The sequence below is a fragment of the Ambystoma mexicanum genome, chromosome 9 (genome assembly GCF_040938575.1).
Source record: "Ambystoma mexicanum isolate Mex_15411 chromosome 9, UKY_AmexF1_1, whole genome shotgun sequence".
Taxonomy (NCBI): domain Eukaryota; kingdom Metazoa; phylum Chordata; class Amphibia; order Caudata; family Ambystomatidae; genus Ambystoma; species Ambystoma mexicanum.
Window position 1 is genome coordinate 697,436,036 of NC_090931.1, and position 26,124 is coordinate 697,462,159.

General features: G+C 43.7%; 1 protein-coding gene across 5 annotated transcripts in view; it reads left to right on the forward strand.

The window, feature by feature from the left end:
• Window positions 1-26,124, forward strand: part of FASTKD2 (FAST kinase domains 2) — a 461,831-nt gene that overhangs the window by 642 nt on the left and 435,065 nt on the right. The window contains exons 1-2 of one of the 5 annotated variants that reach the window (XM_069615584.1): window positions 285-379; window positions 25,743-25,933. The exons of 1 other annotated variant lie outside the window; for it this stretch is intronic. The gene's annotated coding sequence lies outside the window, so the exon portion shown is untranslated. Of the gene's footprint in view, window positions 1-229; window positions 380-404; window positions 460-8,822; window positions 8,965-25,742; window positions 25,934-26,124 lie in introns of those variants that run through there. 3 more of the 5 variants (XM_069615582.1, XM_069615585.1, XM_069615583.1) reach the window with 3 other exon arrangements.

A 26,124-nucleotide genomic window follows, 5' to 3' on the forward strand; every position in this document is an offset into this window, starting at 1 on the left:
GTAACAAAATTCAAAAACGTGGAAGTGACATGGACGAAAATGATAATTGCTTCTGAAGCATTAGACAGCTACATGAGTATTTTAAATGATATGTGTGTATTGAGATCTGAAATGTAATATGTATTACTGTATGCAAACGAATGTATTGGATTAAAAAATATAAGTTAAATATGCACGTGATCAAGCATCTGTGACTTATAAATAGCTTCCTAAACTGGCTGGGAGCGATCTCCGTGTTGTTTGGAGGCTGGACTGCATGCTGTAAATTCAGAAAAACGTGACGTGACACGGAAATGTCTTCACAGCAGACGGCAATGAGGTCGTGCAGTGTCATGGCAGCTCCCAGTGATTGTTTTGTACCGGCATTGGCTATGTAAAGGTTAGTGACGGAGTTTCGTAGCAGGGTAGGTTCTATGATTGGGGGTGCCGGGGAGGCCGGAGTGCTGCGTGGCAAAAAATGTGCGGTACTCCTAAGTGTACTTGTTTTGAAAACGTAATGCGTGCGTGCCTCCAGACTTGTCATAGAATTGACCTATTGTTATAAATCGAGCATCTAGCCTGTTAAAGCTATTATTTTGTCTTTTTCCAAAACCCTACACCGAGTCCCTTTGCTGACGGGTAAGGCGCGTTAAGAGACGATTATTTGATCAAGGTCACACACTTTTAGACTAGTGCAGCTGGGATTTTTAGCATATACTTTATGCTCTTGTTTGACTATATATCATTTTAGGTGGTTAGTATCCTGGTTTGGATGTTGTGATTGATTTTATGTGCAGAGCCTAGTGGAATGTTCAAGTGGAGCTTGGAGTCAGACATGCCAACATTCCAACTCACCTGGCTGGAAGATTTCATCAGAGAAATCGGGAGTTGCACATTTTCCCATAGGGCTGCATTGGGGCTACAAGTATTTTGGGAGGGAGAATGCAAAAAATAGCAATATTTGTTCACGTCCCGCCTAAATCTGGAGGGTTGGCATGTATGTGGAGTGTTGGGGGACCTGAGTGTTCCAGAAACTGATGGTTGGGACTTGGAGCTGGGCAGGGAACTAGGGTGGAGGCTTCCTCTTCTTCCTCTTCTTCCTCTTCTTTCTCTTCTTTCTCTTTCTTTTTTTTTTCTTCCTCAGCAAAAAAAGACAAAGCGGAATAAGAAACAAAAGAAAGTAAAAGAAGACAAGCGAACTTAGAGAGAGAATGAATACAGGTGGTTCTTCTGATTAATCTAAAAATAGAGAGATGAAAAGTCGTACTATTTCAAATGGTCCAAGAAGCTAATTTTAGGCTGAACAAAGACGGTAGATGAAATGGCACCCTTCGTCCAGATTCACATGTTATTTCCCTTCGTTGTTTAGGCACTTTTCCAAATTCTCTAAAAAGAATGTTAGTGCAAAAGTTACTTGTTTGATGTCTCCTTGATGGTGCAGACTCCACACTATTTCTGCGCTTTGGAATGTTGCCAAGGCATTTACCTTTTTAAGAATGGCTTGCCTTAGTCCGTCAAACTTTGGGCATATCAGGACGTGATGTTTCAAGGTTTCTTTGTCTTTTATACAAAACCAACATTCATCATCGGTTATTACTGATTTGTTCCAGATGTTTGTTTTTTCCTGAGTGCAGTACAAATTTAGGCGAATCAGCATAAAAGTTCTTCTTTTATGATTAGAAGGGAAGAGTTCCAAATATTTAGGAAGTTTCAAGGGTTGTCGAGCTTCTATGGGCGCGTTCTTCATGCAACGATGTGCTCTTCTCAGTTCCGACGTTTCAGTCCAGTCTTGATCCCATAGTTTTTTTTTTTATAGTGTTTGGGTTGTTAATGAGTGTATGTAGATCTGTTGCCAGATCACTTAGAATTTTTGCGCATGATTCTTTCCACATCGTCAGTATAGACGTTGGTTGGGCCGCCCAATCAGAATTTAAAATTTGGAACTGCGGGTAGCAGTCGGCTCCCATAATTTTCCGATATAAGGTTAAAGTGCTCCATTGTATTTGGGCATTAATCGAGATCAACCCAAGTTCGTACCGGAGACATGCAATCGGAGCTCCTTTTGGTAACCGTAAGATCTTGGACCAAAAATTGTTTTCACACCAAGGCCAGATGGTGTGCGAGCATCCAAGCATCGTTTCCACTCCAAATATTAACGATGTAATGACTTTCACTAGATAAAAGTCCATGACCGGTTTCAGACTGAACTTCCCATATTTGTTGTTGATCACAGCTCCTTGAGCTGTTAGCATTCTGCATTTTCGTCTGATCCTTTGCATCATTGGCTCATCGTTTATGTTTGAGCTGATTGTTACTCCCAACTATTGCACTTGGGTCGCTTGGGCTGTTAGCTTGTTTCCGATGTACCATTTCGGTTAATTTTTCCTCTTCTTTGTCCTTAGATTCTGAAAAGTTAGGATCTCCGCTTTAGTTGGATTGATTGTTAGCCCATTTCTTTTCCATATACAGCTCTAGGGCTATCAGCTTTCTCTGCAGACCAATTGGAGTCTGATCTAAAATGACCATATCATCTGCATAGGCCATGTGGTGCAGCGCTCTCTCATTTATCTTAGGAGGGAAGGAGCGGACTTCCGACAGGTCTTTATCTACATCTGAGATTAGGAAATTAAACAGAGTTGCCCCTAATGGGCAGCCCTGCTTGACCCCTCTTGATGTTAATATTGGAGAAGAGAGCAAACCCGCCTGGTTCAGCTTTATGCGAATTGATGTACTTGAATGTAGATCTTGTATTGGTGTTAACAAATTTCCTGGGCAGCCGCAGTGCTCAAGTTTTCTCCATAGAATTTGACAGTCTACACTGTCAAAAGCACAGGCCAAATCAATAAATGCCACATAAACCTTCTTGTTGTTTTTAATCGCCTCCATTTTCAGGATATTAAGCATCAACAGATTCAGGGCACAGCCAACTCCTTTCACGAATCCTGTTTGCCGGGTGTCAAAGTTGTTGGAATCGTGTATCCATTTGGTCAGATGGTATAATATTTGACTTGCAAAGATTTTCCCGAGGACATCCAGGAGAGCGATTGGCCTAAAGTTTCCCGGCTGGGTTCTATCTCCTTTTTTGAATATTGGTACTATAATGCCTGTCTTCCATGACATTGGGACTCTTTGTTTTTTTGATATGTTTCGAAAGAGGTTGATGCGAAACTTTGACCAGGCCTCAGGATGTTCTTTTAAGAGCTGATTTGTGAGCCCATCGGGTCCTGGGGCTTTTGAAGTACTCAGTTTATGTATATTCTTGAGTATAATTTGTTCGGAGATTTGGAGCACCCAATCTTTCTTATCATTTGTTAGTTCATATCCAACAGCAGTTTGTTTTGCAAACAGGTCTGAGAAATGTTTAATCCAACGAGCCTCTGGGACTAGACTTGAAAGGAGCGCTTTCTGAGGAGCTTCTGTTTTGTTTATGACTTCCCAGTATTTTGCTTGATTTCTGTTGTTCATAAATTTTAACATTGCCGCAGCATCTTCTTGTAGCATGTTCTGTTTGTGAAGTTTTAGCCATCTTCTATAAGTTTTTTTGATGTTGTCAAATTCCAGCCACCATTCTTGGGTTCCTTTTTTTTGCAATTGTCTTCGTGTTTTCCTCAATTCTCGCTTCTTTGCCACTATCTTTGGATTATACATATGCTTATGGGTCAGTTTGTTCTTTAACGGGCCACGCACCGTCTCTGAGTATTGCTCGAACATTGTCAGATATTCTTCGTTTGTGTTCAAGTATTCTTTGTATATATTTTCCAGGATAGAGGACATTTTGTTAATTTTTCTTTCGTTCCATCGGATCCTGTTTCGCCCTGGTTCGACCGTAATCGGGGTTTGCCAATGATCCCTCGTTCTTTTGATTCCATCTATAGTCGCTATCACCAGATTGTGGTCACTTTGTGGCATTTCTACTATGTTTAGACTATAGACTTGTTCAAGGATTGAATTTGCAACATAAAAGTAGTCCCAAGATTGAGTGGTACTTTCCATTGCTCCATGTAAATTGTGGAGGTATATCCCCGTTTGTGTTTCCGTTCAATAGGGCCATTCTTCTTGCATCCATTTCTTCGACCCATGCGTTTGTATCTTAAAGGCATCTTTGGACACAACTGGGTTAGAGGCAATTTGATTAGAACCCACTAAATGAAGAGAGGGCATGTTCAAGTCACCACATCAGATTATATGAGGTTTCCCTTCGTCACTCTGCAACGAGTCGATTTAGATCGCATATCTGGTCAAGAAAGTCTGAATCGTCATTGACATCATGCTGCCAATAGATATTGATGATGGAAAATTGTTCTTTTTTGCCATTCTTGGCAGATCCAACCTCAATCCAAGTTACTTGAACATATGGCGAAATAATTTTAGAGGTTCTCATAGTTATCGAAGTTCCGCTTTTGTTTAGTGTAATTAAGCCTGCTTTTGGTCGTCCTTTCTTTAATTTCACTGCTGGATTAAAGGCAATTTCGTAATTTGTCACAACAGGGCATTCTACAACCCATGTTTCCTGAAGACAGATTACGTCCAACTGCCTGAGTTCCTTTGGGAATGTAAATCCTCGGGTGTTCCATGACCCTATCCTTAGGGTCTGGTCCGGCGGCTCCTTCCGGCATTATTTGTCTGAGTTGGTATTTAGAACACTCGGTAACCACGCCCAGGAGTCTTTCTCCCTTGTGACACCCACTTGCTTTGCATTTGTAGTTTCCATATCAGGGATCGCTTCGGCTGCGTACCTGATTTGAATTACGTCACGGTCTTCTGATCTCAGGCTTTTTCCCTGACATATGTCTTTCGTTTGCAACGATTGCACGATCAGAGGTTTCTAATTTCTCCTGTTGATGGTGATTATCGAGATGTAGGGAGGTCTGAGCTTGTTCAATGGATTTTTTGTCAAATTATTTCTGGAATTCGCATTCGGACTGTAGGATCGCTCTCCTTCTCTCTCTTGAAATTCAGACAGATCGAAGCCTAAACAGTTCAAATCCGAGCTGTTCGACAGCAACAAATCTCTCACAATTCGTGAGTGTATGTGGAGTTTTACTACATCCATTAGATTTTCGTTGACAAATTCCACTGTCCTAATATCTTCAGAGGCAATTGATCTCAATTGTGGTATATGATTAAACAGTTGGAAAACAGTTCTACGATTTAAGATTAACTCATCTTTCCCTTTTAGGATCTGCTCTAAAATCAAACAGTAATTTGCTGCCCTTATCGATTTTATTACTGGTTGTTTTATTTTTTGTGTTTTTGAGATCCATCTTTGCTTTGGGTGAGAGTTTTCATCTATTTCACGTTCAATTTTGCTCAGATTAATACCACTTATTTGCTGGTCTTCATTTACACAACCTAAATCATTAGTGTTTACCAACTTTTAGAGCTGCTTTTTTTTGCCTTCTATTATATTTAGATGCTCACTTAGGGTCAGATAAATAGGTTCTGAAGGCAGTTCGTTACTGTGATTTGGTATTGAAGTATTGGATTCTGGAAGCTGCTTTAATAATTTGACACCTTCTTCCTGTTTTCCCACAATCCCTTCCAATTGGACGAGCACTTTCCTGAGGTTCCGCCGCCAGTTTAGGAAGTTTAACGCCCGTAGATTCGGGCTGGTTCGAGGCTGGCTGTTCTTCACTAGCTTCTCCTTGATCCTCTTCGTATGTAGAAAGGTTTATTAGATCCGTGATATCGACAACTTCTGCGAGATCGTCTTCTGGGATCGCTGAAGGATCGGTGTCGTGGGCAGCTGCTTCCCCGGACGTGCTCGGTTGGGCGTCTGATTTCAGATCAGCATTTAAATTGATTGGAAGTACAGCCTCAGATTCTAATCGCGTCTGTAACAAGGCATTTAAAGTCTTCACGTTCCTTAGGAATTTACTTGCGCCCCGTGCTTGGAGATTTTTTCGTTTGATTATGTTTTTGGATTTCCGTTGTTGTTTTTGACAGACTTTTTTTTGTATTTCCTGTCTCCATCCCTTCGTTTTCACCTTTTGGACAGGTTTTTGGAAAATTGGAAAAGTAGGTTGACTTTTCTGCATCACTTTATCTATTTAACGTTCCAGGGGGATCACAGTAGCAGTTGTTTTTGGGGGGGACGCGAATGTTTGAGCAGCGATAGAGGGCAAGCTTTCGCAAGACGAATCTGTCGACTCTTCAACAGTCCAATTGCACAATATTTATCCAGCTGGTATCATTAGGCACGATTGTATTATTAAGAGATTTGTCCACAGTTGATACTGGCATATCCATTTGGACTTCTCGGGTAATAGCATTGCAACTTCTCTGCAGGCTGTCTTCAACGTCGGTGCTGTTAGAAAATATCACATCGCCTGTTGCCTCTTGTCTTAGATTTTTGTCAGATTTGGACTCAAAGCGTGCTTGTGAGCCAACTTTCTGACTTTGCTCGTCACTATTGTGCCAAAAGGGCAAATTTTGTGTTTGGTAACTTTTCATCATTGATACTGTTTCTCTAGCTACCTCCACGAAAAGGCGTTTATCTTCCGCGTTTGTTTTTAGCTGCTCTCGTATTATCTCCATAAATGTGCCACAGGTCTTTGTAACGTTTTTCAAATTGGTTTTTAACCCTTTAATTTCGTCTTCACAGCTTTTCATCTTCGCGTTTAGTAAAGCTAGCAATGTATTTTGATCTCGACATGCCTCATTCAACTGTTCATAAAGTTTAATTAAAGGGGCAACTGTTATTGTCAGGGCCGATGTTAAATTAGGTCGAAGTTCATTTATTACTTGTTCAATGAAACTAAAACATTGTTGCCTATTTTTGTCGCCTTTATCTTTGGTACTAAGTTTGTCATTATCAAGTTGGGACATGCGTCCGTTTATTTTTTGATTTGTGTGATTTGATGAATCGGACTCTGACGAACTTGTCTCCGAGCTAGATGGAGAGCTTGGACGGGGACTTCTCTTTGTAGTTGTTTGCAGGCATTTACCTGCTTCCTGTTCCCGGTCTGTGCATAGCTGTTACTGGGATAACGGAATTGATCCGTGAAAGCTATGCTCCATCCTTCTCCGCTTCAGTTGCTGAAATGAGTTTATCATGGGCCTCTGACCAAGTCTCGGTATAACAGGTTGTGTAGCCACTAGATTTTCAGACAAGGTTTCACGTGATTGTGGCTCTAAGTTTTCCAACATGGATGAAATGTTTTGTTTTTGTCTGGTTTGAGCGGCTGCCATTGATTGGTTCATTACTCTTAGGTCTTCAGCAACACTCAGAGAATCACGGCGGTTTTTTGTAGAGTCGGCCGGATCCAGAGCTTGTGCATCAGACGGATGTGGGCTAGTAATTAAGAGCTTCATAGGCAGCAAAGGACCTTCGGAGCATTGCTGTTGCTGTGTTTGTACGGGTGCCACAAAAACTTCCTCCTGAGCGAAGGTCCGCGCCCCCTCAGACAGATGATTGCTTAGTTTTTCCAGTATTTCCGGGTCGCTAGAATTATGATAGATTACTTTGTGATCCATGTCGCGACCTAAGCTCTCAGTTTTGTTTCTTGTCTCATTTATAAGTATTTTTTGCGCTAAATTGGACAATGAGCTTATTTTGCCAACAGGACTATCATTGGCACTACTAACATAGATTTCTTTAAGATCCGTGTTATTTTTGCCACTTAGATTGTTAGCCGAGTCTCCAGGTTCACATGCACTAAGACACACTTCAGCATTTAATGATTTAGGAATAGATGCAAAAGTCATAGGAAGTTCATTTTCGGTTGCAATACAACCCTTGCTACTTTGCTCCGCCAGTGTATCTTGACTGGCTGAGTTTAAATGTTTTTCCAAAATACACTGACATTGTTCACATTTAGTGGGCGTTAGCGTTCCCACACTCCCAAATTGACTTACATGTGTTGGGCACAAGGTCTCATGAGGATGCTCAGCAGCGGCACATGTTGGAAGAGGAAGAAGTCTGCCACATTTCAGATAGTGTGCTGCTTTACGCTTCCCCAGCGAACACACTCAGCTCACTCCGCCGAGGGGTGGGTGTTTTAAAGCTCCGCCTGGCAAGTTCAAAGAAAATGAAGACAGACTCCGGCAGCAATTCCACTGGAGAATAGAGGTTACAGAGCAGCAAACACACTCAGCTCACTCCGCCTACTTTCTGATCTAAACTGTAACTAAGAGACAATAAAGCATGTTCCTGTTTCTACTTGGGGTCAGCCTCGTTCCTCCTCCTTGTACATCTTACAGGAGGCAAGATACATCAAATGGTTGACGAGGAATACATTGAACCCGGAGGAAAAGGGGTGTAGGAGAGAAGAAGTGAAGCAGAGAAAGTGCCAGCTCTGAGAAGTGACTACGGGTGAGATGGCATTGGAAAAAATGCAGCTGTTGCGAAAGGAGGATATGGCTGCAGTGTCACAGGCACCAGATGGGCTGTGGAGGAGGCCGACGCATCAGACAGCCTATAAAGAAGCCTGGAGCCCATCCATGGGACTAGAGCAGTGTCTGTCCCTGGAAATGAGTTGGGGCCGAAGGGCAGAGAGAGGTTGCCACTTGTGAGCATCCGGTGCTATAACTGGAGATCCAAGCGTTGTTGCGCTCATGTGGAGTGTAGGTTCTTGGGACTTGTGGTCGGCGCGAAGGAACATTGTATTTGAAGGTACTGTACTAAAAAAAAAAAAATGCTTTTGGGGCAGTTTGGAGGGTTTCATGGGGCTGTGGGTGGCGCGCGCGCCCATCATGCTCCCTGCGTTCCAGCCGTGCCGTTGGCGGGAATGCATAAGAAATGCCCCTTTGCCATTGTTCCGGTGCGTGGAGCTCGGGAGCTGCGTCATACTTGGGGACGCTGCATCAAAGACAGGTCCCTGAGCCGTGAGCCAACGTGGTGACGTCAAATGAGGAAGTTGGTTGATTATTGTTGTGTTTATTATGTTCATTGGAGCTATGGATATGGAGTTGTCCTTCACAAGCCTGATGTAAGGGCGTGTGCTTCTGGACTTTCTCGCGTGACCGAACATTGCAAATAAAGAGGTACTGTGAAACTAATGTATTTTTAACGGAGATACAGGGAGACAATGTGAATCATGGAAACTTTATGAGCAGCATTGCGTGCATAATAAAGTATAATGCTGGAGCGCATGGACACACCTTTTTTTTTATGAGTAGTTGTTTCTGGTTAACGGTCACTTTACAGAACTGTAACTTGCAGTTTCGGGACAAAGATGTAATTTTTCTTTGCAATGTTATTGGAGTGGCAATCTAGCATTCGAATGCTGTAGTGAGTTGCCAACGCTTTCGAAATGCAGCAGAATACTATTTCTGTGTGCCTCTGTTCAAGAAATTAAGTAACTATGAAATGCTTTTCAGACAGTTTATGAGATTGTTGCTGTTGTGATCGTGACATATTCATATAGGAGAATGGAGGTGAATGCTGTGAGGGTGCATTGAGTCGTTGTGCGCTGTCTGGTTTTTGGGTGCTTTTGTTGGGAAATGCATGATACGGACTACACACGTATTTAAGAATGGATTTTATTATTATGACAAGGTTTTTACTGAAGGTGCAAAGGACTTTGGAAAAGCAGTGAAGCATATTTAAATAATAAAATTGATTGCACAGTGAAGAATACTTAAATTATGAAATTGCACAGAGAAGCATTTTAAAATGAAAATTGAAGTACAGTCCACAAAGTTTTGAAGTTAAATGCAGCAAATGGTCTAATTATTGGAGGAAAACCTATACACTGTGTTTTGGGGAATCATTGATCATTTTATGCTTAATGTAATGTGCACTTTGGGAAATGTATAGTGTGTTGAAGTTGTAGCATGGACTGAAGTTTGCGTATTTGTGCGCAAGTGGAGTTATGGGTATGTGACGCAAGGGTGCGCACAGTAGGTATACGTTGTGTAGTTGTACGTGTGTGAGAAGTAGTACATATGTCTTGTAGTGGTGTGCGTTTGGATTTTGCATGTTAGTGGATGTTGACGTGTTAGAGTGTGCACGATTGTTGTGTAGTAGTTGCGCAAATAAGGAGTATGTATTTAAGAGTTGCATGCATGTTGTGGGGTTGGTTTACACACACTGGCCAGGTGTTTGCCGATGAAGGATGAAGGAAAACCTTCAGTGGGAACCCCAAGTTTATGGAGGAGGTTGGACACTCAAGGAGGAGTGCTCCAGTATTTTAACTTTGAGTTAAGTAGTGATTGACTCAAGGGCATGGGCCCATTTTGTGGTTCATAGTTATTTTTCATCGCAGGTTGTGCGTATGAAATCTGGGGTTGGAGGCCCTCCGAGTAGTAGTTTTGTGTGCATTGTGGGTTACCGCACAACATTTTCCACTGTGTTGAGGTTGGAGTTTTATTTGTTAGGAGCAGTGTTTTTTTTTTTTTTTTTTTTTTCTCCTAATGACTGTTTCTGTAGTACCAGGCGGTGTGCCTGGAAGGAGGTACCAGTATTTTACGCATGCCAGTTTGTCTTGCATTACAATTGTTTGTGGAGGGCACACCGGTTGAAGGTCAGTGAGTGATGTGGTAGTGATGCACACTGGCAGGGTTTTTTTCTGTTTTTTTATTCATTGCAAATAACTGATGCTTAACTTGGAGTTTTCAGAGTGCACCACACATTTTCAAATTTTTGTGTGCGTGTGTTTAAAGAGCTTTCAGACTACATCACAAATGTACAGTTTTTGTGTGCGTTTTTTTATCGAATTTGTGAGTTTTTCATCACACTACTGTTTTCATCCTTGTGTTTTTTTGTTGTTTTGACAGCTTAGCATAGCCCCTTTTGCTATGCATATTCTCACGCCACACTTCTTTCTTTTGTGGTTGCGTTTAGTGATTTTTTTTTTGTGATCTTTGTTTTGTGTGTCACTTTTACTAGATTTTGCAGGAGAAGGGATGAGTCATGGTTGTTGGGGGTAAATGTTTGTGTGTATCGACTCATTGTTGCCATGTTTAGGACATTTGTCTTGGCCTTTGTGTAAGTTTACAAGATCGTGGCTGCACTATTTTTGGTAGGTTAGTTTGCCTCATTTTGGGGCGTTGGTTTGTGCTCAGGTGTGGCAGACCTTAGGCCAGGGGAGGCAGTCTTGGCGGAAGGTGTCTTGGATTAGGAGGTTCTTAGGGCCTTTGTCTGTAGTTTGGTTTTATTTGTCCTTGTGGCAAGGTTTGTGCTTGGTGGTGGCGGCACCGAGACTCTGGTGTGGCAGGCCAGGGTAGAAGGAGCTATAGTGTTTTATGTTTGTAGTCCTAGCATGATTGTGGAGGTGTATACATTTTCTTGTGGTTGTTTAAAGGGGGGAGATGTGTAGTATCCTGGATGTTGTGATTGTATGTGTGTGTGTGCAGAGCCTAGTGGAATGTTCAAGTGTAGCTTGGAGTGTAGGGGGACCTGAGTGCTCCAGGAGCTGAAGGTTGGGACTTGGAGCTGGGCAGGGAACCAGGGTGTAGGCTTGCAGATCATCTCTCCTACTTTCTAAACTAAGAGACAATAAAGCATGTTCCTGTTTATACTTACCTGGGTCAGCCTGGTTCCTGCTCCTTGTACATCACTGGCCCAAGGTACATCTTGCAGGAGGCAAGATACATCAGTGGGTTTGGTCAACATATATAATAACACATTTTTTCAAATAAGTATATCCTTACAGAAATGTATGAAGCAAAAAGATTATGGTTGTAGCTTTATATTCCCCATTCTGAATGGAAGTAAACCAGTTACAGAATGCAAAGAAATAAAGTAGTTTGACAAGGGGGCAAGTAAAATGTTATATTGTGACCCTGTTTTATTGTCTTGAGAAAAAAATAGATTTCTATATCCAAATGGGCTGTAGCCCTCTTATTTTGTCATTTGTATAGCACACAAAACAGAAGCATCTAAGTGCTTTTAGCTTAAAGTTGCTTACAGTAGTAGAGGGTTAGTCATTGCATGATTAGCTTGCAAAGGTAATGCCTTGCAGAGGTAGCTTACATTGGTTACAGAACACTTGCACAGGAGAGTTCCACCTCATGGTACGGGGTGGTACATCAAGACTTGCGTTACAGGTAGGTAACGCAACATAAGTTTGGGTGCACAATTTGGAAAGCCTCATCTCATGGTACGGGGTGCTACTCTGCCCCGAAATTCAGACTTTCAACACATTTTCCAGAAAGTTATAATTCTATTAAAGACAGGGAGGCCAAGGATTATGCTTTCTCTTAAACCTTACTTCTCAAGCAGCTTTAACAATTCCCATTATAAACAGTAAAAAAAAGTCTTACTTTAGTTTGTCTCTTGGTAGTTCAGATATTATTGGTCCATCAAAAATCATTAAACCTGACCAATCCTCATCCACCTCGATATAACCCCATAAACACTGCTACTGCTTTGAAACCTCTTTCTTTTGCTTATCCAACTTTGCAACTTACCCCAGTAAACTCGATCTCCAATGTAATTCCTCCACCTCTCCGGTCCCAGCTGGCTTGTGATCCACACTGGTACCTATGATGAAAAACATACCTCAGTGAACTGAATCAAAGAGGGTATGAAATTGTGTCATGACATTACATTTTATTATTAAGAATTGTTTGTAATGCACATCACGCCTCAAGGCCTTAGTGCACCCCAAAGCAACAAAGGATACAGACAGAACAGGGGAATCAAAGTTCATATTCCGGTCGTAATGAGGCAAGAGATCTAGAGAAGAACAAGGCTAATCATTGGAATTAAAAAGGAAAATTTTGATGGTCTTATTGAAGTGTGGTAGATCTAGACTGTTTCTGATTTCTCTGGGAGTGGAATTCTATTGGCGAGGAGCAACTGTATCAAAGTTAGTGTCTCCAAAGATCTCAAGCTTATATGAAGGTTTATTTAGTTTATTATGACAATTAGATAGAACAGAGCGGGGAGTTGGTGCTTTCCAAAGCCTGTTTGTCGGTTTTTGCTTAGCACTGACAGGAAGCCAGTGCAGAGATCTCCGGCCTTGGGTAACGCGGTCTGTTCTTGCCAGACCACATACTGCCCTGATGGCATTATTTTGAGAAACCTGTAACATTCTGACATTGGATTTGGAGTTGCCAGCAAGGAGGCCATTGCATTAGTCCACCTTTGAGTTAACAAGAGCAGTAGTAAGTGAGGAGACGTTGGAAATAGACCGATAAGGCATGATCTGCCTGATTAGGCCAGTGTTATAGGCACATGATGCCTTAACCTGCCGAACATGCTTCTTCATGTTCAAGTAAGCATCCAGGTAAACGCCAAGCGTTTTCACCCAAGGACTAGTTTTATTCTGACAATCTGCAATTTTAAATTGACAATATCTCCATTCTAATTTAGATAGACGTTGACTGGAGCCTACTAGCATGACTTTAGTCTTATTACCGTTGAACGCCAGAGAGTTGACATTCATCAATTTTTGGATTATGTCATAAGTTTTGTTGATTATCTGCAAGTCCCTGTCATAATCGCACGTCATCTCGAAGACCACCTGGGTATCGTAATTAGTATATTTAACGCTGACGCTATCCAGGATATCATAGAGAGGGCGGGTGTACAGAAAAAACAGGGTAGGGAAAGGCAGTCTCCCTGTCTGACTCCACAAGATAGTATTTCTGAAGGAGATTTCAAACCTCCCAAGGACACTTGAGCAGCTCTAGGCCCCAGAGAGGAAGCCAACCATGACCAGACAAATTTCGAACAATTAGATATTTTGTCCAACCTCTCGAGCAGCAAGGCATGATCAATAAGATCAAAAGCTGCCGAGAGTTCGAATAGCATAAGCAGGGCTAATTGTCCGTGGTCCACAAAATCGTACCACACCTACAGGAAAAATCTAAAAACCTTCCTTTTCAACTAAAGATCCCCATTTCCCTCTATACCTCCCCACGCCCCTGCCTCTTGGCTCCTTCTGCAACCAGCGCCTAGATGCCTGTGGGTTTTGTACGCTTCTTATAAATGTACAAAATAAATATTAGTCAGTTTAGCTCTCTGGTTGAGCATGGCAGTCTCTGTGCCATACATGGCACGGAAGTCTGATTGTAATGTACCCAGGAGATTAAAACTTTAGATATGGTTCTGAAATTGTAGAAACTCTTTCAAGAATTATTAATAAAAAAGGAACATAAGTGATTGGGTGATAATTGCTCATAATCGTCAATCAAGTTTACTATTGGAGAGACCCAGGCATTCTTCAGGATGGGAGGCACGACTGATGTGGTAAACAAAGAATTAACTATCTTGGTAATGAGAGGAGCTAAACAATCAGTGGCCGCCTTGATGATACTAGGTGGACATATGGCCCCGGAACAGGATGTAGGTTTGATGTCTTTTAATGATCTTTATCATCAGGGGGGCAGGGAGGGGATAGAAGATTTGCAAGCTGTGTATTATCAGTATTAAATTCAGTGCTTGCAAATGATCCTGATGTCGATCAATGAGCTTCAATCTTTGCTCGATAAGCATTAAGCTTCGTACTAAAACCAAGTTGAATATCTGTGCACCAAATGTCACTCTTTATAATCCCTGGGTGAGAGCTGTTTTTACATTCAAATTCCATAAGAACAATAAAAAGTTATTTTTGATGGAATTTGGCAGAATTAATCCTGTTATCGAAATGGTCTCGTTTGGCAGAAATAATGGAGTTCTTATAATTAATAGCTGCAATGCGATATTTAATAAGATTCGCCTGGGATGGAGATTTCCACCATACTCTTTCATATTGCCTTTTTAACTTCCTGAGTTCTATTGAATTGAATTGAATATCATTACAATAATGTCACAATACAATACATTCATTGACTAACACAATTGCAAGGATGGGATAATCCTTCACCTCTTGACTTTCTGAAACGAATATGTTGAAAATCTGAATTCCATGTCAAGACCGGAGGCTCGGATTATGCTTTTTCAAAGCCTACTTACCCCCAACGTTGCCATTTTCTCAATTAGTTTGAAATAAAAAGTCTTAAATGTTGACTCTTTCGACCAATCTGCTGATCTCATAATGTCTTCCAATCTGGCTGCTATATTATAAGCCTTTGTGGCCATTGCTCCTCTCAACGAGTGTGCACCATACCAGTGCACGTCAATACCGGCCTGTACCATCACCCATCTTAACCATCTTGCTAGAGTCGCTGGTGACAAAGCTCCATGCGACTTGCATAACGCTATGAATAACTGGGATACCCCCACTGGTCTCACATCCTTCGTAATGTCTTTGTATGTTGCTAAGCCTCTAACTGGACATAGTTTGGGTTGAGTTGGAAATGCATGGTAAGAAACAGATTTTAAGCTTGTTTTGGTCCTTTTCTGGATGAAAAAAGCCACTCCAGTCGGCGATAAAGACTTCTTAGTCACTTCTGACGCCCTGGTATCTGAAGTTCATTTACATGAAAGAAGTCACAAGAGCATAGTAAGTTTAGCTGATCAATCTTTCCTAGATAATCCTGAATTATCGGGACACTAAAAACAGTTTCAATACTGTGTCTTTGTCCCACAACTGTGAGTACTTCTCCCTGCAAAGTCTAGTCATTCTTACACCTTTCAACAGTCTGCCTATCAGACGGTGTTCCCCTATCGGCATCCCTTCAATCTTGGGGTCGGCTACCGAAATCGCAGAGCGAGCTGTTAATGGTTCTGTACGCTTTCCCCTGTGCTGCCATTTGAGCCAAACAATTAGCTGTGTGTTACCACGTCTGTTTTATCGGTAGGTACGTCCCTCTACATACACCAACTACACCAGTTCGCCCATGCTGGTTTATATGCTGTATGGGTACCCAAGATTCATTGATTATGAGTTCTGCTTTGCGTGATAGTCCTGGCCTAACCAGGATCCCCTGAAATTGCCCAAGCAATCATGTTGAGTTTGCTTATCCGCACCAGCGGCTGGCTGCCTCCTCTGGGGTCCCGCACAATGAACTTGTTCTTGGGAAGAGCAATCAGGTTGTTGTGTGTTGTCCCGGAGACTGGGGGACCAAGCTTGGCCCTTCCAATCCGGACTGATCAGAATTAGCTAGACCTTCTGCCACCTCACCTGAGCTAATGTTCTCACAATCATCGAAAAGGGGGCGATGTGTAACTCACTCCTTGCCCTCATGATTGGAGGAAGGCATCCATTGCTTCCGCATCCGGGTCCAGTCTCCAACTGAAGAACCAGGGTAATTGATTCAACCTCGATGCGAACAGGTCGATCTGACACGTTCCCCATTGAACCGTCCGCTTTTGAAACACTTTCTCGTCCAGCTTTCAATAGCTGTCATCCCAGAGAAATCTGGCGTTCCAGTCGGCTACCTTATTCTGGCAGCCTGGCAGGTATTCTGCCGTCACTGAAACTCGTCTCTGTAGACAGAGGTGCCAGAACTCCTTTGCCATCTCTGCCAACATTCTGGACTTCGTGCCGCCCAATCTGTTTGTATACCTGACAGCGGACACACATTGCCCATCTTGAGCACACAACATTGTGTCCATCTCCTGATTCCAGCATCTCGCTGCAAAGGACCCTGCCAGTAATTCCAGGCAATTTATGTGTAATGACATTTCGTGATCCGACCACCTGTCCCCTGTCGACAGGTCCCTGCATCACGCTACCTAGCCCCATCTGCTGGCTTTGGGTTCTATAATCTGGTCCGGGGATGAGCCATCCATGTGTTGGAGCTACCGTTCTAACTCCTCTCTCGCCTCTTGAGAAATTGGGACGCTTTGCTTGTAAGATACGCCCCTACTGAGGTGTTGAATCTTTAGCCTTTGCAATGCTCTGCACTGCAAAAACGTGGGAAGATGGCTTGAATTGATAATGCCCACCGTCCCACCAGTCTGGCAATTTCCTGTAACAACATCATCTCTCTCCTCGTCAGCGTGTGTCTGATCTGCTTCTTGATGTCGTTCACTTTGGCTATTGGTAAACTGAGTCATCCTCAGATCGTGTCTACCACAAACCCCAGGAATTCCATGGGCTGATCTGGTTGAACACTGGATTAATCACAGTTTATTAGAAACCCCACTTGTTGGAGTAATGCTAGTGTGGTATTCACTTGAACTTTGAGCATTTCCTTGTTCTGGCACGTTATGCAAATGTCGTCCAGGGATATTCTAACTCGGATGCCCTGTTCTCTCAGATGTGTCACTACGGGTTTCATCAGCTTGGTGAAACACCATGGTGCTGACGCGAACCCGAAGGTTAAGCAACAACATTCCTATGTTGATTCCACCCAGAAATATCTCAGAAATCTCTGGTGCTCTACCACAATGGGAACTGTCGGGTATGCATCTTTGAAGTTTATCCTGGCCAGCCAATCTCCCTGTTGTAATATGTCCCTAGTAGATGTATCCCCTCCATCTTCAAATGTCTGCAACTCACAAAATTGTTCAACCCTCTCAAGTTAAAAATTTGCCTTGGCTTGTGTTTGCCCTTGACCAAGGACATATTGCTTATGAAACCTATTGAGGAGTCTGTTACCTGCACATTAACCACTTTGCGCTCTAAGCTTCTAGTTCTGATTCTAGCAACTGCTGATATTCTACGCTTGGGTATATGCAATTTGGGAGAGTTGTCTGCCTTGGTATCATGTAAAAATCTAAGTGAAACCCCCCTGGACCGTGTCCAAGATGCAAGCATCTTTGGATATGGTATGCCAATATTCTACATTATTTGCTAATCTTCTGCCTACTGTGGGAAGATCTAACTTTACTACATGCTTTTGCTTGCTCGCCCTCGTCCGCGTTATTTTGTTGGCGGTCTCTTTGTCGCCACACTCTGCCCCTTCCTGTACCTCGAGAGGGAAAGAATGGGTTTGGTTTACGGTCTTCGTGTCCTCTCCATTGTGCACTGTCACTGAGGGGCCTGGTGTATGGGTACCGGCTGGTAGAGCGGCCCCTGCCAGCCCTCCCAAAAACCCTTTTCAGGGACACCTGTTCCTTGTCGACGGCCGTATACGAGTTGGCACATTTTGTCAGCTCCTTTTATAAAGGAGTCCCCAAACCGTTTTCCTTTTGCAGGACTCAGAGGTTGCCAGCTCGCTAAGTTTGGGATCTATGATGACCGACAGCAACCTTCTCCTTTCGGTTGTAATCGCGCAGTTGGCATGGCCCTTTGTGCCCAACAGTTTAACACAACTGGATCTACTGTCTAATTTTTCTCACAGACCTCCTCGGCCATCTGAAGTATCTTCGTGAGAGAACCACGCCTTTCCTTGCATCTTTCACGTACTTTCCCCGGGAAACTGACCATTTTATCATTGATTTCCGGAGTGTCAGCGATTCCCCTCGGCGAGATGCAGCGTTAGGCATTCACCCTTTGTGACCACCTTCGCCATTAGTGCCATAAGGTGCTTTTTAAGGGCAGCTCCCCTTCTGAAGAGTGAGGATGAATTAATGCCTCTGGGTAAAAATCGTCACCTTCTGCTTCGTCTTCATCATCAACCTTCTTTTTCTTTGGAGCTTTGTTGCGCTCCCCGTCAGAGGATGATATAGAAACCACCTCATCCTCAATGAACTCCACTTGCCAGTCGTCAGCCCCTTTGCCTGAACTACAGGATGACCTGTCTCTGCTAGATTGTACCCTGGATCTCACCTTCTTTCTCTTTCCACTCCTTTTATGTGGTGTGCCCCGTGCGTGGTGGGGCTGGGGGGGTCTTGGCCTCTTGTGCCCTGCGAGCTCCCCCCCATGCTCTCTTATCCCTTTTGAGCTCTTCCAAGACCTGCAAGAACTTTTTGTCCCAGCGTGGCTCGAAAAGCCTTCTGTAATACTTGTCATAAATCACCAAGGTATCTTATGTAAAGGATACAGTAACCAAAAAGGATACAATTGGTAGGGCTCTTCCGGATCCTTGAATTCACACGGCTTGATAGTAGTGAAGTCAAATTAGACCTTCCAAATGATACCACTCTCTGACTAGTAAAACAGGCAGAGAGAGGGATCACTGGAAAGGGGGTGGGAGCATTGTAGGAAGTCAGCCTAGGATAAATAAAGCATCATGAGAAGTTGTCCCAACTAAACTCTCGCTGATAGCACAGCAATAGCACTAGTTACAACACTAACCTGTAGGCTAGAACTGGAATCTCCATCACCAAGTCTCAGAAGAAATTCAGGAATTGAAACAACGACAAAGGAGGGGAGGTTAGAAAGGGAGACTTATCCCGAATGACACGAGGCTCACGCTAGATACCGGGTTGGTGCACCACAGGATAGGGTCCAAAGTACTGTGCACAATCCCCTTCAAATAAACAGTTTGTTGATAATACTTCTTTTCCCACGTAGAATAGAAATGAAATTAGTCCACCTGTTATCTCATCGCGTGTGGAATTACACGTTTCAAATAGTTCAAAAAACCGCGTGCAGATTTACACGTGCCAAGTACACGCAACCAGGACCGCAGCGTGTAAAGGGTAGACTGTGTGTGATTTTACACGCTAACGGAAGTGCACGCAGCCAGACAGCCGTACCTGAAGAGTTCCAGAGTCTGTGTGGGGTTTTACCCGTGCACAAAGTACACACAGCCAGGACAGCCGCGCTTGGAGAGTTCCAGCGTCCGCGTGGGAAATTACACACAACAAACTTATGCGCAGTCAGGAAAGCAGCATGTGAAGATATCAGGAACCCGCGTGTGAGGATACACGCGACTGAAGTGCACGCAGACAGTGCTGCCAAAACTCGCGTGTGAAGGAAAGCCGTCTGATGTTCTTCTAATAGACGTCTGCCGCAGATAGCGTGTAGAAATTTCACGTGAACAAAAACTGCTGTAACTTCTAGAAAGCAGCACCAGGAGTTTGCGTGTGGGAGAAACCTGCCGAAAAAAGCCAAGGAAGTAACTGACAAGATGCGATTTTACCAGGGACTGTGCCTGTCACTTTAAAGGAGCTGCAACTGCTCTCACGACCTGTAGGGGTGCTCTGCGTACTTCGTGCACGTTTTACTTTGAATTGAGTTTCTGTCATGCTCCTTTGGTGTTAAGTATGCACCGCCTAGCCTGGTGCTTTTCTGTCAGAGCGTACTGCTTGATTCTCACTGCTCGTGCTCTTTTCAACGGTCATGGAAGAAGATCTGAAGCGCTAGAACTACTATGGTCCCGTGGTGCTTCGCTCTCTTTCTTGCCTGCATTGCACACTACTTGTTGTCCTGACCTGTTGCAGTCGCCGAGGTGTTATCCCTGTCACGACCGCAACAAACTATAAAGATAATACTCCCTATGTGGATAAGCTCTGCCACGCTCTGTTAAACGCTGCGCGCGCAGCATCTAACAAGAACCGTATACTACTACAATGCAAACAATAAAAATAAATAATGAACATGCTACTTGACTCACTACCCGAGTAGCAAAGAAAGAGGAGGTTTCAAAGGAGTAGCAGTGTTTATGGGACAACATGGATGTGGATTGGTCAGGTTGCTTTTTCATGGACCAATAATATCTGGACTACCAAAAGGTGGCTAAAGTGGGACTTATAGTTTTTAGGCTTTGTTACTGGTATTGTAAGTGTAATCTGAGCCTCCGGTCTTGACACAGAATCTACCTCACTGGGAATTTTGATTGGTCTGATAATATCGTAGCTCTCAACTCGCACGTTTCTGAAAGGTGTCATCTGCTTTGCAATAGCTGACTCACCCGCCAAGTCTACTGCATGCCCATAAATTTCAATGGACCAGACCGGCCAAAAACAAATTTGGTTGTTTTCACCCACCTCAGTGACAATAAAGATTCAGAGCAGTCTAATGTAAGATGCCCTCGATTATCTGTTGCTTTTTTTGGCTGACTCTCCTTGGGCCTGGCTTGGAGAGACTGGGTGTTTTTCTTCTGTAGCCTGCTTCACCAGCTCATTATTCTGTGGACCATAGAGCCTAGAAATGTGAGGCATATTAGCAGACATGCCAACTTCTTGCAGCACCTGGGAAGGAGATTCTGCTACAGAAAGTAGGAGAGATGAACTATTGTATTGGGGTACGAGTAATTTTTGTGCGAGAAAGTAATTGTGGGTCTCCCGCCTAAATCGGGAGGGTTGGCATGGTTTTCTCGGAGGCCTCCCTATTTAAGGCACTGAGCTTATAGTTTTTCAGCATTGATAATCCCGAGACATCATTTCAATGATGTCCAGTGATAAATCTGAGATCGTCAGTGTCTCCTGTTCGAATTTTTAGGAGCTCTGCAGTCCTTTCCCTCTTCCAGGAGGGTTATTAGCAACTCCAAGTCTTTAAGGAAGGACTGTGCCATGTAAGCTGAGTAAGTGTGCGTTCTGAGTGCTCAATTTGATGCTTTCATATGCTTTTTTGAAAGCAAGGTCCACCTTATTATCTTTATGCTCTAAACCAGAGGTGCACAGCCGCATTCGTTGGAGGGCCGAAAGTACCACACAAGTCCCATACAGTGGGCCGACGTATCCTTGGGAATGAGCGAGTTGTAGGACCATCGGTGCAAAAATCTGAGTAAAAAAGAAACGTGGGTTTTGCAGTGTTTTAAACATTTTTCTTTTATGTATTACTATGTTACTGTAACACGTTATACATAGCCCTTTAATGGCATTAACACACATTGGCTTACTGACTTAGTCCAGTCAACACTTCATCATTAAACTCATTTGACTTGGAGGGCCATGCATAATGTCCTGATTGGCCGCATGTTGCGCACCACCTCTCTAAAGGCACGCATTCTCTGTGCCCACTGAGGTTAGGCCTGCAAAAGATTGAAAGATAAGCTACCTTCAGTGAGTCTGGGAACTCTTAAGTAGGTGATATCTTTGCCTGTCTCTCGGACACTGCTGTCTTCTTTGGTTCCCCCTGTTTATTGTGGCTGTCTCTCTTTAGAACTGGAAGTCCACATTCGGGAACCGGGATATACTATCCCAGCTGTAAGCATCTGAAGAACCCTCTAGTTTGGTAGGTGGCATAATATCCCAAAGGTTGAGAATGTACAGGTTTTGTCAACACTTCCTCTAATATATCCTTGCACAGGAACATTTCCTGCTCGTTCCCCCATCATCCCTGTGCTATTTTGGGGGCATTGTCCCCTGAGGAGTGCGAGCCACAGGGAAGCTTTACTGAGACAAAAATAAGCTAAACATTTTTTTTTTATTTCAGATCAACGACATATGGATTAAACAGATCAGGAATTTTATTCTTTTTTTAAAGGTGGCAGAATTGAGCATATAGTAAATAGAATGATTTACATTGGCATAACAAACAGTGAAATGAAGGGTAAAGTGTTTATTAAAATGCTATGAATCTGAGATCTGGATATTGTACAAAATAATATGGTAAATTGCAAGACAATAATGTAATTCAATTACATGGCTAACATGAATTGAAGTACAATATAAAGACTTGTAGAAGTAACGTGAGACATATATATAAATGTCCATCCAAGAGAAATTGGAACTGCTGAATGATTAAATTGAGTGAGAGAATTATCATTGGGCTATGATATTGAAATATACATCTACAGTTACATATGCCCCAAAATTTGAAGAGCATTGACCAGTAGAAATGAATCTATACACACACACACACACACACACACACACAAACGGTCTGTTTGTAAAAGTGAATAGCCGTTCATACTTGGGAAGATTACATAGTTTCAAGATGGTTGAACATAGATTCTGGAACTATCAGCCCAGGGAATGGCAGCTTGATTGCTATGCTCCTGTCCTAGGCCTCAATTGATAATCTTACTTAAAAATGTCTGTGCCAAGCACTCCTGAACCAGCTCAGCCAGCTAAAAGACAGAAAGGAGCTTCACAAGAGAACAAAGGGGAATGCAGAGAAGACCAGCTTTTGGATTTGCTTAGGGAACTGAAACGGGACACGGCTGAGATAAAAATGGCCCTTGGTAAGTTAGAAGAGAGATTTGAAGCAGTGACTAGAAGGGTGAATTCAGCCGAAGAGCATCTTACTGTTGTGGATGAAAGGACTTCGAAATTGATGGATCAAATTAGGGAGCTGAAAACAGTTAATGAGAAAATAACCTCTAAGCCAGGGGTGCACAACTGATTTTGACAGAGGGCGGAAAGTACCTTACATGAGGGCTACAGTGGGCCGAAAAGTAAATGTGGGCGGGGCGGTAGGCGGGGCGTGGCAGGAGGCTTTTTAAACCCCCAATTTGTACTAAACACATGGAAAAAGAATGTTTTTGAGGGGTAATGATTTTTATTTGCATTTCAAACTTACATTTTGTACTACACATTTTCCATTGTTATAATTTATTTCTATTTAGTTATTGCATCTCGCCTGTTTAATTAACTTATATATATTTTATTGACCCTAGATTGGACATGCCGTTATTTTGGACTGCTACAGTTTGCTATTTGGGTTGCCCAAGAGGAGTATGGCCTTCGTTGAGTCAGGTTTCCTCAAAAAGCCAAAGATGAACATCTCCTAACTGTGCCTGTTTTAGCTTTATTATTGGGTTCACTCTTGGAGTGCAACACTATGCCCCATGGCCCCCTCGCCCCCAACCAAACACTATGCCCCATGGCCCCCTCACCCCCAACCAAACACTATGCCCCATGTCCCTCACCCCCAACCAAACACAATGCCCTTTGGCCCCCTCACCCCCAACCAAACCCCCCACCCCCCCAAATCAGCACACACAAACCAGCACCAATACAGACCCGAACCCCCCCCAACTCAGCACACACACAAACATGCACCCATACAGACTCGAACCCCCCAAATCAGCACACTCTCAAACAAGCACCCATACAGACCCGAACCCCCACCCCCTAACTCAGCACACACAAACATGCACCCATAAAGACCCGAACCCCCCACCCCCAACTCCAAACCCCCCCACCTCCAACTCAGCACACACACTCAAGCATGCACCCATACGGACCCGAACCCCCCACCCCCCAACTCAGCACACACACTCAAGCATGCACCCATACAGACCCGAACCCCCACTCCCCCAACTCAGCACACACATTCAAGCATGCACCCCTACAGACCCGAACCCCCACCCCCCAACTCAGCACACACATTCAAGCATGCACCCATACAGACCCGAACCCCCCACTCCCCAACTCAGCACACACATTCAAGCATGCACCCATACAGACCCGAACCCCCCCAACTCGACACACACACACAAACATGCACCCATACAGACCCAAACCCCCACCCCTCCAAATCAGCACACACTCAAGCATGCACCCATACAGTCCCGAACCCCCCACCTCAGCACACACACAAACATGCACCCATACAGACCCGAACCCCCACCCCCCAACTCGGCACACAAAAAACATTCAAATCAAAACATTCATACACATCCGACACACATCCGACACCCCCCCCAACCCGCATCTCAACATACACACAAAATACATTCAAATCCAAACATTCATACACAGCCGACACACACCCTCCCACCCCCGCATCTCAACATACACACAAAATACATTCAAATCCAAACATTCATACACATCCGACACCCCCCACCCCGCATCTCAACATACACACAAAATACATTCAAATCCAAACATTCATACACATCCGACACACACCCCCACCCCCGCATCTCAACATACACACAAAATACATTCAAATCCAAACATTCATACACATCCGACACCCCCCATCCCCTCATCGCAACATACACACAAAATACATTCAAATCCAAACATTCATACACATCCACCCCCTCCATCCCCCATCCCCTCATCGCAACATACACACACAAACATAAAGCAAAACAAACCCGACACACAAACACAAACAGACCACTTACCGGAGACGTGCTGGAAGGCAGGTAAGCGGCAGGTAAGCTGGAACGCTGGAATCGTACTACGGCTGGCGTGGTCCAAGGCTGAAATGCCTTCCGGCATCAAGCCTTATGGGCCACGCCAGCTGTAGTGCTGTCCCTCCATTGGTGCAGCACACACGCATTACGTGGCTCGTAGGAGCGACATGGTGCGTGTGTGTGCTGAGCCAATGAGGGCCAGTGTTTTGTCCGGCCCGGAAGACAACAAAGACTTTCCTAATGGGGGGCGGCCGCGGCCCGCCCTCCATTAGGAAAGTCTTTGTGCCTCGCGGGCCGGACAAAAGAGCATGGCGGGCCGCAACTGGCCCGCGGCCCGTATGTTGTGCACCCATGCTCTAAACTGTCAGAGCAAGAAAAGTTCTCCCGACGAAATAATCTCTGGCTGGTTTTCCTGAAAATGCAGAAAGGGGTAACATGATGGACTTTCTGCTTAATAATTTACCAAAAATACTGCAACTGGATGCTGCTGTTAATTTGGAAATTGAAAGAGCACATCAGGCACTTGGATCCAAACCTTCATTAGGTGAGAGACCGAGACATACCATTGTGAAGTTCTTGAGGTTCCCAGTTAAGGAACTTTTATTTTGAAGAAAGCGCGACTTGCTTGGGGAGGAAACAAGATTATGGTTTTGTGGATTTAAGTAAAGATGTCATGGAGAAGAGTAAGGCATTTGACAAAGCAAAGGTTAAAGCTCATGAAAAAGGATTGAAATCCTACATGGTCTACCCTGCCATCCTGAAAGTAGTGATTGATGGGCAATTACATGCTTTTAGTGAATGTAAAACTGCAGAGGCTTTTTTAACAGATTTAGATGTTGATCCAATGGAAGGTACATCGTGTGACATTAAATCTGCTAATCTGATGAGAAAGAAGAAGGGGAGGCCAAACTACGCTGACTGAGGATCAACTTTGCCTTTCACATTGATATTAATAATTTAATTGTTTTTATTATTCATTTTTAATTGTTAAGATGGCCGCCAGCATTTTTTTGCCGTTACTACAACTGTTTGGAATTTCTGAAAGCATACAGAACTTCTTGCCTGTGTTTTTCTTATCTGATCTTTCTTTCTCCTTCGTCATGTTTCCGAGTAAGGCACCCTGTGAAACGTGATAGTTACGTGAGAAACTGATGAGGAAGTACGGCTCGTATTGAAACGAGCGGGAGCAGGAGCAGACCGAAATGGACTCCCAAGTGCTGCATGAACACCATCTAAGATCCTCCTTGTGTCCGTATCTGACACAGCACTGAACAGCACAGTTGTTCACATCGAGTCACACGTCAAGGTAACTCGTAAAACCTATGCGCTAACGCGGTTTCATTCCTCCTCCTTGGAGGTTGCTGTTGCATCACCATTCCCTGCTCTCCCTTCTTCGCCACCAGTGCCAGGCCGCCTGCCTGCCCTATGTGAGTGGCAGAAGACCGACCTCAAATGCACAACGGTGGCAACGGCAGCACAAGCAGCCTGAGTGAGTAC